General features: G+C 36.3%; 1 long non-coding RNA gene across 2 annotated transcripts in view; it reads right to left on the reverse strand.

The window, feature by feature from the left end:
• The window catches only part of LOC309619444, a 99,866-nt gene that overhangs the window by 13,629 nt on the left and 72,439 nt on the right, over positions 1 to 13,798 (reverse strand). Inside the window, exon 3 of one of the 2 annotated variants that reach the window (XR_014238967.1) lies at positions 4,620 to 13,765. The exons of the other annotated variant lie outside the window; for it this stretch is intronic. This is a non-coding gene — a long non-coding RNA (uncharacterized lncRNA). Of the gene's footprint in view, positions 1 to 4,619; positions 13,766 to 13,798 lie in introns of those variants that run through there. 2 annotated transcript variants of the gene reach the window in all.

Below are 13,798 nucleotides of genomic sequence, written 5' to 3' on the forward strand. Positions count from 1 at the left end.
AGAAGAAGAGAAAAAGAAAGGGACTGAGAAAATATTTGAAGAGATTATAGTTGAAAACTTCCCTAATATGGGTAAGGAAATAGTCAATCAAATCCATGAAGCGCAGAGAGTCCCATACAGGATAAATCCAAGGAGAAACACACCAAGACACATATTAATCAAACTATCAAAAATTAAATACAAAGAACAAATATTAAAAGCAGCAAGGGAAAAACAACAAATAACACATAAGGAAACCCCCATAAGGTTAACAACTGATCTTTCAGCAGAAACTCTGCAAGCCAGAAGGGAGTGGCAGGACATATTTAAAGCGATGAAGGAGAAAAACCTACAACCAAGATTACTCTACCCAGCAAGGATCTCGTTCAGATTTGATGGAGAAATTAAAAGCTTTACAGACAAGCAAAAGCTAAGAGAATTCAGCACCACCAAACCAGCTTTACAACAAATGCTAGAGGAACTTCTCTAGGCAGGAAACACAAGAGAAGGAAAAGACCTACAATCATAAACCCAAAACAATTACGAAAATGGTAATAGGAACATACATATCGATAATTACCTTAAATGTAAATGGATTAAATGCGCCAACCAAAAGACATAGACTGGCTGAATGGATACAAAAACAAGACCTGTATATATGCTGTCGACAAGAAACCCACTTCAGACCTAGGGACAGAAACAGACCGAAAGTGAGGGGATGGAAAAAGATATTCCATGCAAATGGAAATCAAAAGAAAGCTGGAGTAGCAATTCTCATATCAGACACAATAGACTTTAAAACAAAGACTATTACAAGAGACAAAGAAGGACACTACATAATGATCAAGGGATCAATCCAAGAAGAAGATATAACAATTATAAATATTTATTCACCCAACATAGGAGCACCTCAACACATAAGGAAAATACTAACAGCCAAAAAAGGGGAAATTGACAGTAACACAATCATAGTAGGGGACTTGAACACCCCACTTTCACCAATGGATAGATCATCCAAAATGAAAATAAGTAAGGAAACACAGCTTTAAATGATACATTAAACAAGATGGACTTAATTGATATTTATAGGACATTCCATCCAAAGACAACAGAATACACATTCTTCTCAAGTGCTCATGGAACATTCTCCAGGATAGATCATATCTTGGGTCACAAATCAAGCCTTGGTGAATTTAAGAAAATTGAAATCATATAAAGTACCTTTTCCGACCACAACGTTATGAGACTAGATATCAATTACAGGAAAAAATCTGTAAGAAATACAAACACATGGAGGTTAAACAACACACTACTTAATAACCAAGAGATCACTAAAGAAATCAAAGAGGAAATCAAAAATACCTAGAAACAAATGACAATGAAAACACAACGACCCAAAACCTATGGGATGCAGCAAAAGCAGTTCTAAGAGGGAAGTTTATAGCAATACAATCCTACCTTAAGAAACAAGAAACATCTCAAATAAACAACCTAACCTTACACCTAAAGCAAGTAGAGAAAGAAGAACAAAAAACCCCCCAAAGTTAGCAGAGGGAAAGAAATCATGAAGATCAGATCAGAAATAAATGAAAAAGAAATGAAGGAAACGATAGCAAAGATCAATAAAACTAAAAGCTGGTTCTTTGAAAAGAAAAACAAAACTGATAAACCATTAGCCAGACTTATCAAGAAAAAAAGGGAGAAAACTCAAATCAATAGAATTAGAAATGAAAAAGGAGAAGTAACAACTGATACTGCAGAAATACAAAGGATCATGAGAGATTACTACAAGCAACTATACGCCAATAAAATGTACAACCTGGAAGAAATGGACAAATTTTTAGAAATGCACAACCTTCCGAGACTGAACCAGGAAGAAATAGAAAATATGAACAGACCAATCACAAGCACTGAAATTGAAACTGTGATTAGAAATCTTCCAACAAAGTCCAGGACCAGATGGCTTCACAGGTGAATTCTATCAAACATTTAGAGAAGAGCTAACACCTATCCTTCTCAAACTCTTCCAAAATATAGCAGAGGGAGGAACACTCCCAAACTCATTCTACGAGGCCACCATCACTCTGATACCAAAACCAGACAAAGATGTCACAAAGAAAGAAAACTACAGGCCAATATCACTGATGAACATAGATGCAAAAATCCTCAACAAAATACTAGCAAACAGAATCCAACAGCACATTAAAAGGGTCATACACTATGATCAAGTGGGGTTTGTCCCAGGAATGCAAGGATTCTTCAATATACGCAAATCAATCAACGTGATACACCATATTAACAAACTGAAGGAGAAAAACCATACGATCACCTCAAAAGATGCAGAGAAAGCTTTCAACAAAATTCAACACCCATTTATGATAAAATCCCTCCAGAAAGTAGGCATAGAGGGAACTTTCCTCAACATAATAAAGGCCATATATGACAAACCCACAGCCAACATCGTCCTCAATGGTGAAAAACTGAAACCATTTCCACTAAGATTAGGAACAAGACAAGGTTGCCCACTCTCACCACTATTATTCAACATAGTTTTGGAAGTGTTAGCTACAGCAGTCAGAGAAGAAAAAGAAATAAAAGGAATCCAAATCGGAAAAGAAGAAGTAAAGCTGTCACTGTTTGCAGATGACATGATACTATACATAGAAAATCCTAAAGATGCTACCAGAAAACTACTAGAGCTAATCAACGAATTTGGTAAAGTAGCAGGATACAAAATTAATGCACAGAAATCTCTTGCATTCCTATACACTAATGATGAAAAATCTGAAAGTTAAATTAAGAAAACACTCCCATTTACCATTGCAACAAAAAGAATAAAATATCTAGGAATAAACCTACCTAAGGAGATAAAAGACCTGTATGCAGAAAATTATAAGACATTGATGAAAGAAATTAAAGATGATACAAATAGATGGAGAGATATACCATGTTCTTGGATTACAAGAATCAACATGGTGAAAATGACTCTACTACCCAAAGCAATCTACAGATTCAGTGCAATCCTTATCAAACTACCACTGGCGTTTTTTACAGAGCTAGAACAAAAAAATTTCACAATTTGTGTGTAAACACAAAAGACCCCGAATAGCCAACGCAATCTTGAGAAAGAAAAACGGAGCTGGAGGAATCAGGCTCCCTGACTTCAGACTATACTACAAAGCTACAGTAATCAAGACAGTATGGTTCTGGCACAAAAACAGAAATATAAATCAATGGAACGGGATAGACAGCCCAGAGATAAACCCACGCACATATGGTCACCTTAGCTTTGATAAAGGAGGCAAGAATATACAGTGGAGAAAAGACAGCCTCTTCAATAAGTGGTGCTGGGAAAACTGGACAGCTACATGTCAAAGAATGAAATTAGAACACTCCCTAACACCATACACAAAAATAAACTCAAAATGGATTAAAGACCTAAATGTAAGGCCAGACACCATCAAACTCTTAGAGGAAAACATAGGCAGAACACTCTATGACATAAATCACAGCAAGATCCTTTTTGACCCACCTCCTAGAGAAATGGAAATAAAAACAAAAATAAACAAATGGAACCTAATGAAACTTAAAAGCTTTTGCACAGCAAAGGAAACCATAAACAAGATGAAAAGACAATCCTCAGAATGGGAGAAAATATTTGCAAATGGAGCAATGACAAAGGATTGATCTCCAAAACATACAAGCAACTCATGCAGCTGAATATCAAAAAAACAAACAACCCAATCCAAAAATTGGCAGAAGACTTAGACATTTCTCCAAAGAAGATATACAGATTGCCAACAAACACATGAAAGAATGCTCAACATCATTAATCATTAGAGAAATGCAAATCAAAATTACAATGAGATATCGTCTCACACCGGTCAGAATGGCCATCATCAAAAAATCTACAAACAATAAATGCTAGAGAGGGTGTGGAGAAAAGGGAACCCTCTTGCACTGTTGGTGGGAATGTAAATTGGTACAGCCACTACAGAGAACAGTATGGAGGTTCCTTAAAAAACTACAAATAGAACTACCATACGACCCAGCAATCCCACTACTGGGCATATACCCTGAGAAAACCATAATTCACAAAGAGTCATGTACCACAAAGTTCATTGCAGCTCTATTTACAATAGCCAGGACATGGAAGCAACGGAAGTGTCCATCAACAGATGAATGGATAAAGAAAATGTGGCACATATATACAGTGGAATATTACTCAGCCATAAAAAGGAACGAAACTGAGTTATTTGTAGGGAGGTGGATGGACCTAGAGACTGTCATACAGAGTGAAGTAAGTCAGAAAGAGAAAAACAAATACCGTATGCTAACACATATATATGGAATCTAAAAAAAAAAAGAAAGAAAAAAAAGAAAAAAAATGGTCAGAGAAACCTAGGGGCAAGACGGGAATAAAGATGCAGATCTAGTAGAGAATGGACTTGAGGACACGAGGAGGGTGAAGGGTAAGCTGGGACGAAGTGAGAGAGTGGCATGGACATATATACACTACCAAATGTAAAATAGCTAGCTAGTGGGAAGCAGCCGCATAGCACAGGGAGATCAGCTCGGTGCTTTGTGACCACCTTGAGGGGTGAGATGGGGGGGGTGGGAGGGAGGGAGATGCAAGAGGGTAGAGATATGGGGACACATGTATATGTATAACTGATTCACTTTGTTATAAAGCAGAAACTAACACACCATTGTAAAGTAATTATACTCTAATAAATATGTTAAAAAATACATTTTACTAGTGAAAATTTGTATTCTTATGTTTGTAAGAACAAGCAATTAAAAATTTTTTTCAGTTTATGAACAATGGTATTCAGTAAACGCTTTGAGAATCTATTCAGTGCTATGACAGGCACGGATGATAGCGGGGTAAGAAGACAGTATCCCTACCCTCGAAGAATTCTATCTCATCAGAAAGACAGGCAAGTTAACACACATGTGCAATGTAAATGTGCTATGAGCTTTAACGCAATCAGGTAGAGGGCTCTGTGGGAACAAAGGGATTGGCACATCTACTGCTGCAGGTGACACCTTAGATAACCTACACAGTGGTTGGAAAATCCTGAAGGTAAAGTATAAATTTTCCCCATGGTGGGAGGGTCAAAGACGTGTAGGCCATGAATTTTGGGAACAATTTCATATGCCAGGTGATAAGTTAGAAAACCAGATGCTGTCATTTCGTGTAACTTAACATTCTCTTGTACCTACGTTGTGCTATGCTCTATACTAAACATTATAAACTCTCAGGGCCTTAGTTTTTCATGTGCAAAATTGGGATCATGTTAGGTTTCTCTGAAGATTAAATATTTTAATCCACATAAAGCACTTAGTGCCCAGAATATAGTAATAATAAGTTAACTATTATTAACTATTATTTTCATGTCTATCCATTCTCACTGATAATGCTACCCAGCAAGGCGGCAGGGTGGGTGATCAATTCATTCACTTATTTACAAACATTTATTAAGCACTTATAGGCACCAGGCATCGGGGATTCAAAAGTGAAACAACCAAGTACCTGCTTTCATGTAGCTCAAAATTCCAGAGTTGAGATGAAAGAAAAGCAAGTAAATCATCAAATGAATAAATAATATAAATTCAGAGATCAATAAGCATTGAAAGAGCATGACAATTCTTGGGGGTGGAGGAAGGCATTTCATATACTGTTATCATTGAAACCCTCCTGGAAGAAGTGGTAACTTGAATGTTGAGATGGAACCAGCCCTGTAAAGACCCCAGGTAGGAATACACTTGGCATGTTCCAGAAATAGACAGAAGACCTGGATTTGGAATAAAGGTAATGAGAGGAATAGAAATAGGGGATGAGGCCGGAGAAAGAGACGCGCACAAGGTCATGCAGGGCCAGGTAGGGAAGGTAAGAGGCGTGAATCATTTCAAGTGTAATGGAAACGCTCTTCACTATAAGGCACAATCAGTCAGTCTTTCAAAGAGCTTCCTTTACCTCATTCTGCCACCAAGCACTCTGCTAAGCATGGCTCTCCTGAACTGTTGATGGGTCCTTCAGGCCCTCCCAGCCCCCTTCAAAGGGTAACCTAGAAAGCATGCGGGGATATATCCTTACTCTTCTTCTAAACCGGGTCTGCCTTTATACCTTGGTAATACCATTTGAGTATGTTTCTTTCCTTTTATCTTTATTACCACATCCTTCTCAACCATAATATGTGCAACACTTGTCCTGTGTCCCAGGCACTGAATGAGCCTCCATGGTTAACTCTGTGAAAAAGACACAGTTCTTGCTCTTAAGAAGTTCATTGCCAAGAGGGCTCAACGGACATATTAAGAGACATCAAGACATGGACTACATGAGTGTAGTGATTGGGATGAGCTCAGGGAGAGTGTGGGAGAGCTCATGGAAGAACCCCTTCCCCAGGGACACCGGTGCCGAACACCATATGTTCTAGAGAAAGAAAGCAGTACAGTGTGATTTGAGATGAAAACAACTCCTAAATTTCATTCAAATTCTGTTGCTTCTACTTCTCTTGAGCCATGCTTCCATAACTGGCCACTACTGCCTTTTTTGTCAACCTGGTTTTAAAAACAGTATGGGTTTTGGCAAGATATTGACTCTGAATATCAGTCATTTAAAATGCAAATTCATATGTCATGGTGAGTTTGAGAGAACTAAGTCCACACCTTCCAGGGTGGATTTATAATTGATCCATGCCTCATGGGGGTGGATGTGGCTAGCAGAACTGGTATAGAGAAAGTGATCAATAAACATGGGCCTAGTTCCGTGCCTCAGGTGTTTTTAAGAGAATATATTGATTGTTCAAATTCCTCAACACACTACTATTGCTTCCATTACTTACTGAGGGGCCTCTCATTCTTTCTACGTTTTCCTTAAACTCTCTGTACTGTATTACCACTCCTGTCCTCATCTTGTCTATCCCACACCTCAACTAAAATGTGTGCATTGACTCCCTTTTGAAAGCACCTACTTTCTGTATGTAAACCTCCTCTCAGGTTTACAATATTGTAAAATCTTTTTCATCCTTCAGTATCTTTTACAGGTAGTTTTCTATGATATATTGTGGGAAGAGAAATTGTGAATTCTCCCAGAATGTAACTTCTTTAAATCTGACAATCCATAAATCAACTCTGATAAGCCTTTCCTTTTCAGAAAAAAATGAGATTGAGATATATTTATGATTTTTCCTTTTTTCTCCATTATCTAACTCTTTTGATGATTAAAATGAATAAAACCTCTAGAGATATTTTTCATATTTCCATTCTTTTTTTCCATCAAATCTTTGAGGAAATAAAAAATAGAATGAGGTCATCTTGGGCTCAGATTTACTGATCAAATACCTATGCTATGATTGTCATGCACACACCTTATATGAAGCTTTGTGGTTGAAGAGGGCTCTGTGTTGAATTTCCTGGTTTCCTGGGACGCTTGAGGCAGATGAGGTACAAGCCATAAGTCAGGACCATTCAAGGATCTATTGACTTGGAAACCAGCTAAGACAAGCTAGCTGGATTCTACATCATAGAGTCAAACTAAGGCCTTCAAAAGTTTAATAAAGTTACAAGCAAGTTCTTCTGTTCTCATGACCTCATTTCACCAGCTCTTTCCTTTGTCCTATTTGGCACAAGGATTGCTAGACACATGTTGTTCCAGACCTTAAAGGAAAACTGCTGGCAGTCTCTCATTATAGAGCTCTCTTGTCTCTTGAAATAGATGATCCTTGTTCAGCAAATGTGAATTCAACCTATTTGAATTTGGATATAAGTGTAACATAGGTTTTTCCTCTATTTGACTCTCAGAAGGTGAGCCCATTTTATACAAGAGGAGAAAATGAAAATCCTACCAAAAGTACTAGTGAGCTTCATTTAGCAGTAGCACTCATCATATCTTACCCCTTCTTTGGGTCCAAAGGATTGAAAATTTCATTTTCACCTCATTTTAGGGAGCTGGTTTGGATTGAAGTCACATACAAAATGAACTTTCTCCAACATCTACATCAGGAAGTAACTCAAGCTCAAGATAAATGTCACTGGTGGGGCAACAGGCTTGCGTTGCTTATTCTGGCTTCTCTTTCCTGTCCTGGAGATTAGTTGGAAGAGCTACCATGACTTGTTCTTTATAAGGTTTAAATGTTGAAATAAAAGCTCTTGTATGTTGATTAGCACTTCCCTTGATGAAGAATACAAGTGTCATGTAAAACAAAGTGGATTCTGCTCATGATGGATTTGAATGGACATTCCACCAGGGTATCCTTGAGCCAAGACCACAATATTTTGGCTCCTACTTACTCATGGAAACTTCTGATTGATTGCTTCAAACCACTTGCCAATTATTGCTCTAAAGAACAATCCCTTGAAGTAGAACTTACATGGGTCCATGTGTCTCTAATGCTGAAATTTATTTGAACTCTATTGTGTCTAGGATTTTACCCATTGAATTTATTTGGAAGCTTCATGGGCTATTTAACAGGAGATTATATTTGAAGAGATATTAGTGTAACATGTGAAATTCTAAATAATTCACCATCTTTTAAAATGATCATTTAACTACACCATTTGAAAGGCATTAAAAGACAATATTTATAAGAGGTATATTTTTCAGATGTAGAATGTTTAATTATCTTAAGTGAATTATAAAAAAATATCTGTTGATAGTTAAACTGATTTTAAGGTTACTCAGTGAAAAGCCTTAAAATAGAGCAGTTTATGTAGGTATAAAACACTTATTAAAAATTATCTTTTTACTTACATGGTAATATGTTTGACTCTCCATATTTTGAAGGAAAAAATACATAAATGGACTTACATTGGTCAAAGATATTAGAAATAAATAATCTATTCTAATTTGTGAAAGGTTTGTTCCAATGTCCATATCTTCCTGAAATTTCAAAGAAATGAATTCAAAACATTTGTAAAAAATTAAAAATATCAGTAAAAATAAAGTGAAGTAATAAGTTAAAAGAGACCAATCTAATTTCTTCTAGTGCCTAGTTAAACCAAGGATTTTTTTTTAATAATTATGAAATTCTATGTAATACTTTTAAAAAAATCAGATAAGTAGTAATATTCTGTATTTTTCATCAAATTTATATATAAATACAATATTACATAAATTGAATAAAGTTTTTAGATATTTCAGTACTCAGAGTACTCTGAGTATGTTTTGTGAACATGGGCTATGGGAAAGTGTGTTTCATCTGTATCTATATTCATTCACTTATTAATTTTTTATATGAAAGGCACTGAGGAATACATTGATGTTTAAGCCAATGGGTTGTACAAAGGGTCCTCCAGAAAAAGTCACAACTATTTAATTTATGGTTCTTGATTTCAAGTTACTTTAAAAACTGCCTTTTTTCTTAGACATTTTAATGTTTATCATAGAAATTTTTAACAATACATGTGAGGAAGAAAACATTACTAACATTTTTCACCACTCTCAACATTATGGTATATAGATTTTCAGTCTTCTTAGATGTGTACATCTGTCTTTAGATGTTCTATGTAATAGCTTAAAGGCTACTTCTCAGAGAGCTCTTTATTGTGTAATTAGGTCTGTCTGACCTGTTATCATAGTAACTGGATTATGCATCACATTCTATAATTTTATTTATTTGTGTATTCTGCTAAACCTCTCTGATCCTCTCAAATACTCAGCTGAATTCTATCACACACAGTGGGCTTCGATACTGATTGCTTGGAGAAGTAGAGAGAAAAAATTGTGTTCTTTCTTTGGGTCAATGCAGTAGAAAAGATAGCATAGAAGGCATGATGTGAGCAGGATCCAGATTTCACCAGGACGAGAAATCAGGACAAGAGGTGACTATAGGACCATGAAATCATTCCACACTCCACGCCCCCTTATGTGAAGGACAAGGGCTAAAGCACTGTGAGCTCTTAAAATGTTGTTTCTTTTGCTGACATTTAATTCACTCTCAGCCCAAGTGTTGTGTACTTACATTTCTTTAAATTTCAGCTCCCAGATACTTGACAGCCTCTCTAAAAAATTTTCCCTTGCTGCCTTTTAGTCTTAATTGATTAAAACACAACCTTCATATTTAGTTTATCCTAAATTAATCACGTTTAGTTTAGCTTAAATCAAACTTATGGAAACTTCCTTATCAATAAAGTGATTGGTATGTTAATAAAATAAAGTGTACAACACGGACTCAAGAACTTTGAAGAATTTTATCTGCAAGTGCTAAGTATCATTAAAATTAGATTCACGTCTTTGTTCTGCCATTTATTAGCTTTGAGACTTTGGGCAAATTGCTTAACCTCTTTGCGCCTGAAGTTGCTTATTTGTAAAATGACACTGACTGTGCCTGGTATAGATGTGCTATGAGGTTTAAAGGAGATAAAGAACATAAAGCATGTAGCAGAGTGTTTGGCACTGGTATCTACTCAAGAAAATTTAGTTCATGTTACTCTATCTGGACTAAATATAGTTGCTGGGGTTTCTTTGTTTTTTAAAAAAATATATCAGTAGGAAGTAAAATGGAATTGGCAGAGAAAAAAAAATAAACCACGAAATTCAAAGTTATCAGGCCAAGTATCTAATTAAGAGTAAACCATGGGCAGGGAATAAAATTATACATAGGACATAAATTCTAATTATATGGATTCAAATTATTCATAGATAATTATGTTTAAAAATCAATGTCAAATTTTCCTCTCAAATGTACGATGTGTGTATTATTGTATTCTGAAATATAAATATGGCATTTCTGAGAAATTTTGTTGCTTTCAATTTTTTAAAGTGAAAGGCAGGGAGGCCCACTAAGGACACAGTTACTGCTGACAATTCAAATAGTCACTGCCCATGCTTGCCCTCAGCTGTGGCAGTAATGACAGAAACATGCACTTGAAATTACTCTTCTTCACCATTGCTATTTCTGGGCTTGTAAACAGGCTTCTTTCCCCATAAGGCTTCAATATCTGCAAAGCACTTTTAAATCTCTATTTTAAATTTTAACTTAAAAGATTTTTATAAATATAGGTCACAATCAAGTTGTACAATTTGATTTATATTTTATTGTCTTATTGACACAAATATTTAGGCTTTACTATTAACTGCTGAATGTGTTGCCATCACCAATGGTAAGATTTTCCTTATAATCATCTTTAAACTTATAATATCAGCCAATAATATGGTTATATTCATTCTTAGTGAATTAATGACATTGGGGAGTCAATACTGATATCACAGCCAGATACCAATATGTATTATTTTGATAAATCATATTCAAGATCTTAGAAAACAAAAATGTCATGACTTTCATCATCCAGATGAAATAGATATAAATTTTTAAAATGACTAAAATGCTCCTTTACTAAAGGCGAAAACACTCAGAAATTTCCAGAAGCAAAATTAATAGCTATTTACCCACATGCTTATAATAATCCAGATCAATGTATCTCTATATTTGATTTGTAACTTTCTCTTCAGAGCTTTTTGTTTTTCAATTTTTATTTTGCTTGAAATCCTTTTGACACCCAAGAGGTTTCATATATAAAAAATGAACTAAGACTTTTTAAAAGATACACACTGAGATTTCCAACTGGATTTTCTAAGATGAAAGACTCTGCTTAATTCTCTTTTAAGAGCAATTTCCCCGTTCCTTCCTGTTCTCCAATTGCATATATTTGAAAAATCAGTCCCCCAAAACACCCTGTGTCAGCTACCTCTCCATCTATAACAATAATTGTTATAAGTGAAATAACTTTTTTCATATGGGTGGTTGTTCATTCTTTCCTTTAGTTAGTGTTATTTAATATTTTTAAAGACTGGAACTTTTGACCTTTTTCTGGCCACATTTCATTTTCAAAGATTTGGGATTGAGGCTTCACAGAAAACTGAATAAAGAGACTCTTCTATTATTTCCTGATCAAAGTATCATCTCAAAGTTTACCATTGAATTTCAAACACAAGTGTAAGAAAAACAAATAGATCTGATACTATCATTATTATCTAAGAGGAAGTAGAAAACAGCCTTTACAACAGATACAAACCAGACAATTGAAAATTAAGTACTATATTTTCTCTATACTGCCTACTACTTGCTCTCTTATACTTTTTATCTTGCCGTATGAGTTTTTCTCTCCCTAGTTCTTTTCTCCTCATTAATTGCCTTTCCTTTTCATCACATGGATTAGATCTCCCAGCTGCTTCCCCCTTCCTCCCTGGTGTATTTCTGAACCACCAAGTTCTGTAATGAACTTGGATAATTTATAAACAACGACAGTAAAAAAGACATACTATGTAAATCTTGTATATCCCATCTAGCTCCACATTTTACCTACATGATTTATTCCCATATAGGACACACATTATTTTTACCCGATTCCACTGCTTTAGGATAGAGTCATCAGACTGTTTTAACAAAGAGCATTTCAATTTAAGATGCACCTGCACGATGTGTGCAAATATTCCCACGTTCCACAGTCGATCAGTGTTCTGATTCATTTCGGTGCTAAAATTTTAATTCACATGAAATATTTCTAAGTAAGCAGTGCCAAAACGTTCATTCTGATCTGGTGTTTCTGCCCAATTTAACAGAAAAAGAGAGGACGTGGAATAGTAAATCCTACTGAAACCAACAGTGATGGAGAGGACAGTAGGATCTCAGGTTCATTTATGCAGTCATGTTGATGGATTAGTTTATATTATACATGGGTTATGTGCCAAATGATGCCTTTTGATTCTGATTCCAAGGAAAACAGCAGGGATCTTGAGCACTGAAAGTCCTGAAGGAGTTGTTATTTCTGGCCCTTTGGTAGAAATAAAGGGAGACTCATGGCTAAAGAACATCAAAGTGTCAAAATCAGCTTCACATGTAGTTCCCTTCTCTGATGAGACATAATATGAAGAGTTAGAGCGGGTCATGATTCAACAGAGTTTGACAAAGTTTCTCTGTGTCCCGTTAGCTGAAAGGCTTCCTTTTCTGTGTCTCAGGTACTGGGACGTCTGTGCAGTGAGGTCTGAGGTCAGCCTCATCTTCTCAGGCACCTCCCTGTAGCATGCGAAAAGCAGGTAAGCATTCCCGAACACCCCAGGAAGTACACAGAAGGGGCTGAGCAGACAGACAGAGGGCCTGGCGTCGAGGCTGAGGAGCACATTGGAACAGGGACCCGACGGCTGAAGGCCATGGATGGATGTCAACACCAGCAGAAGAGGCAGCAGGACAGGGGTCAGTGCTCAAGGCCAGAGGGACAGGTCTTGCAGGGGCCAGCGAGGGCAAGGTGGGACAGGACAGTCTCCCCTCCTTGGTAACAGGGCAATGGAAAAGCCAACTCAGCAACCCAGATCTCACCCGGAAGAGGAGAATTAGAGATGTGAGCAGGGCGCTTCCTGAACTGACAGGTAGATACCCCGGACTATATGAGGTATACCTTGAGTGTACGAGGAAGGTATGTCACTACCAAACAGTCCTGGAGTCTCATGAGCTAAGTTTAATTACAGAGAAATAAAGCTACATTTTTGCACATCTGGGTGTGTGACAAGGTAAAATGTCAATATTCTACTTCACAATGGGCTACACGTACAGAAGGCAGATTTCCCATTTCATAGTAAGTGACAGAAAGTACTCCCTTTTATTAATCTAATACCAGTCTGTAAGTTTATAACAAGAAATGGCTTTTTGTCCTTTGATTTTTTTTTTTAGAAAATATAGGATTTACAGCACAAACACTCTTGTTTGTGTTTCCATTCCACTGTCATTTAGCTAGATTTAAATGAAGAGAAAAGAAAGCGAGGTATCAAATATATATCTATATCTATCTATCTATCTATCTATCTATCTATATATATATA

The sequence above is a fragment of the Balaenoptera borealis genome, assembly GCF_965194805.1.
Source record: "Balaenoptera borealis genome assembly, chromosome: 21".
Taxonomy (NCBI): Eukaryota; Metazoa; Chordata; class Mammalia; order Artiodactyla; family Balaenopteridae; genus Balaenoptera; species Balaenoptera borealis.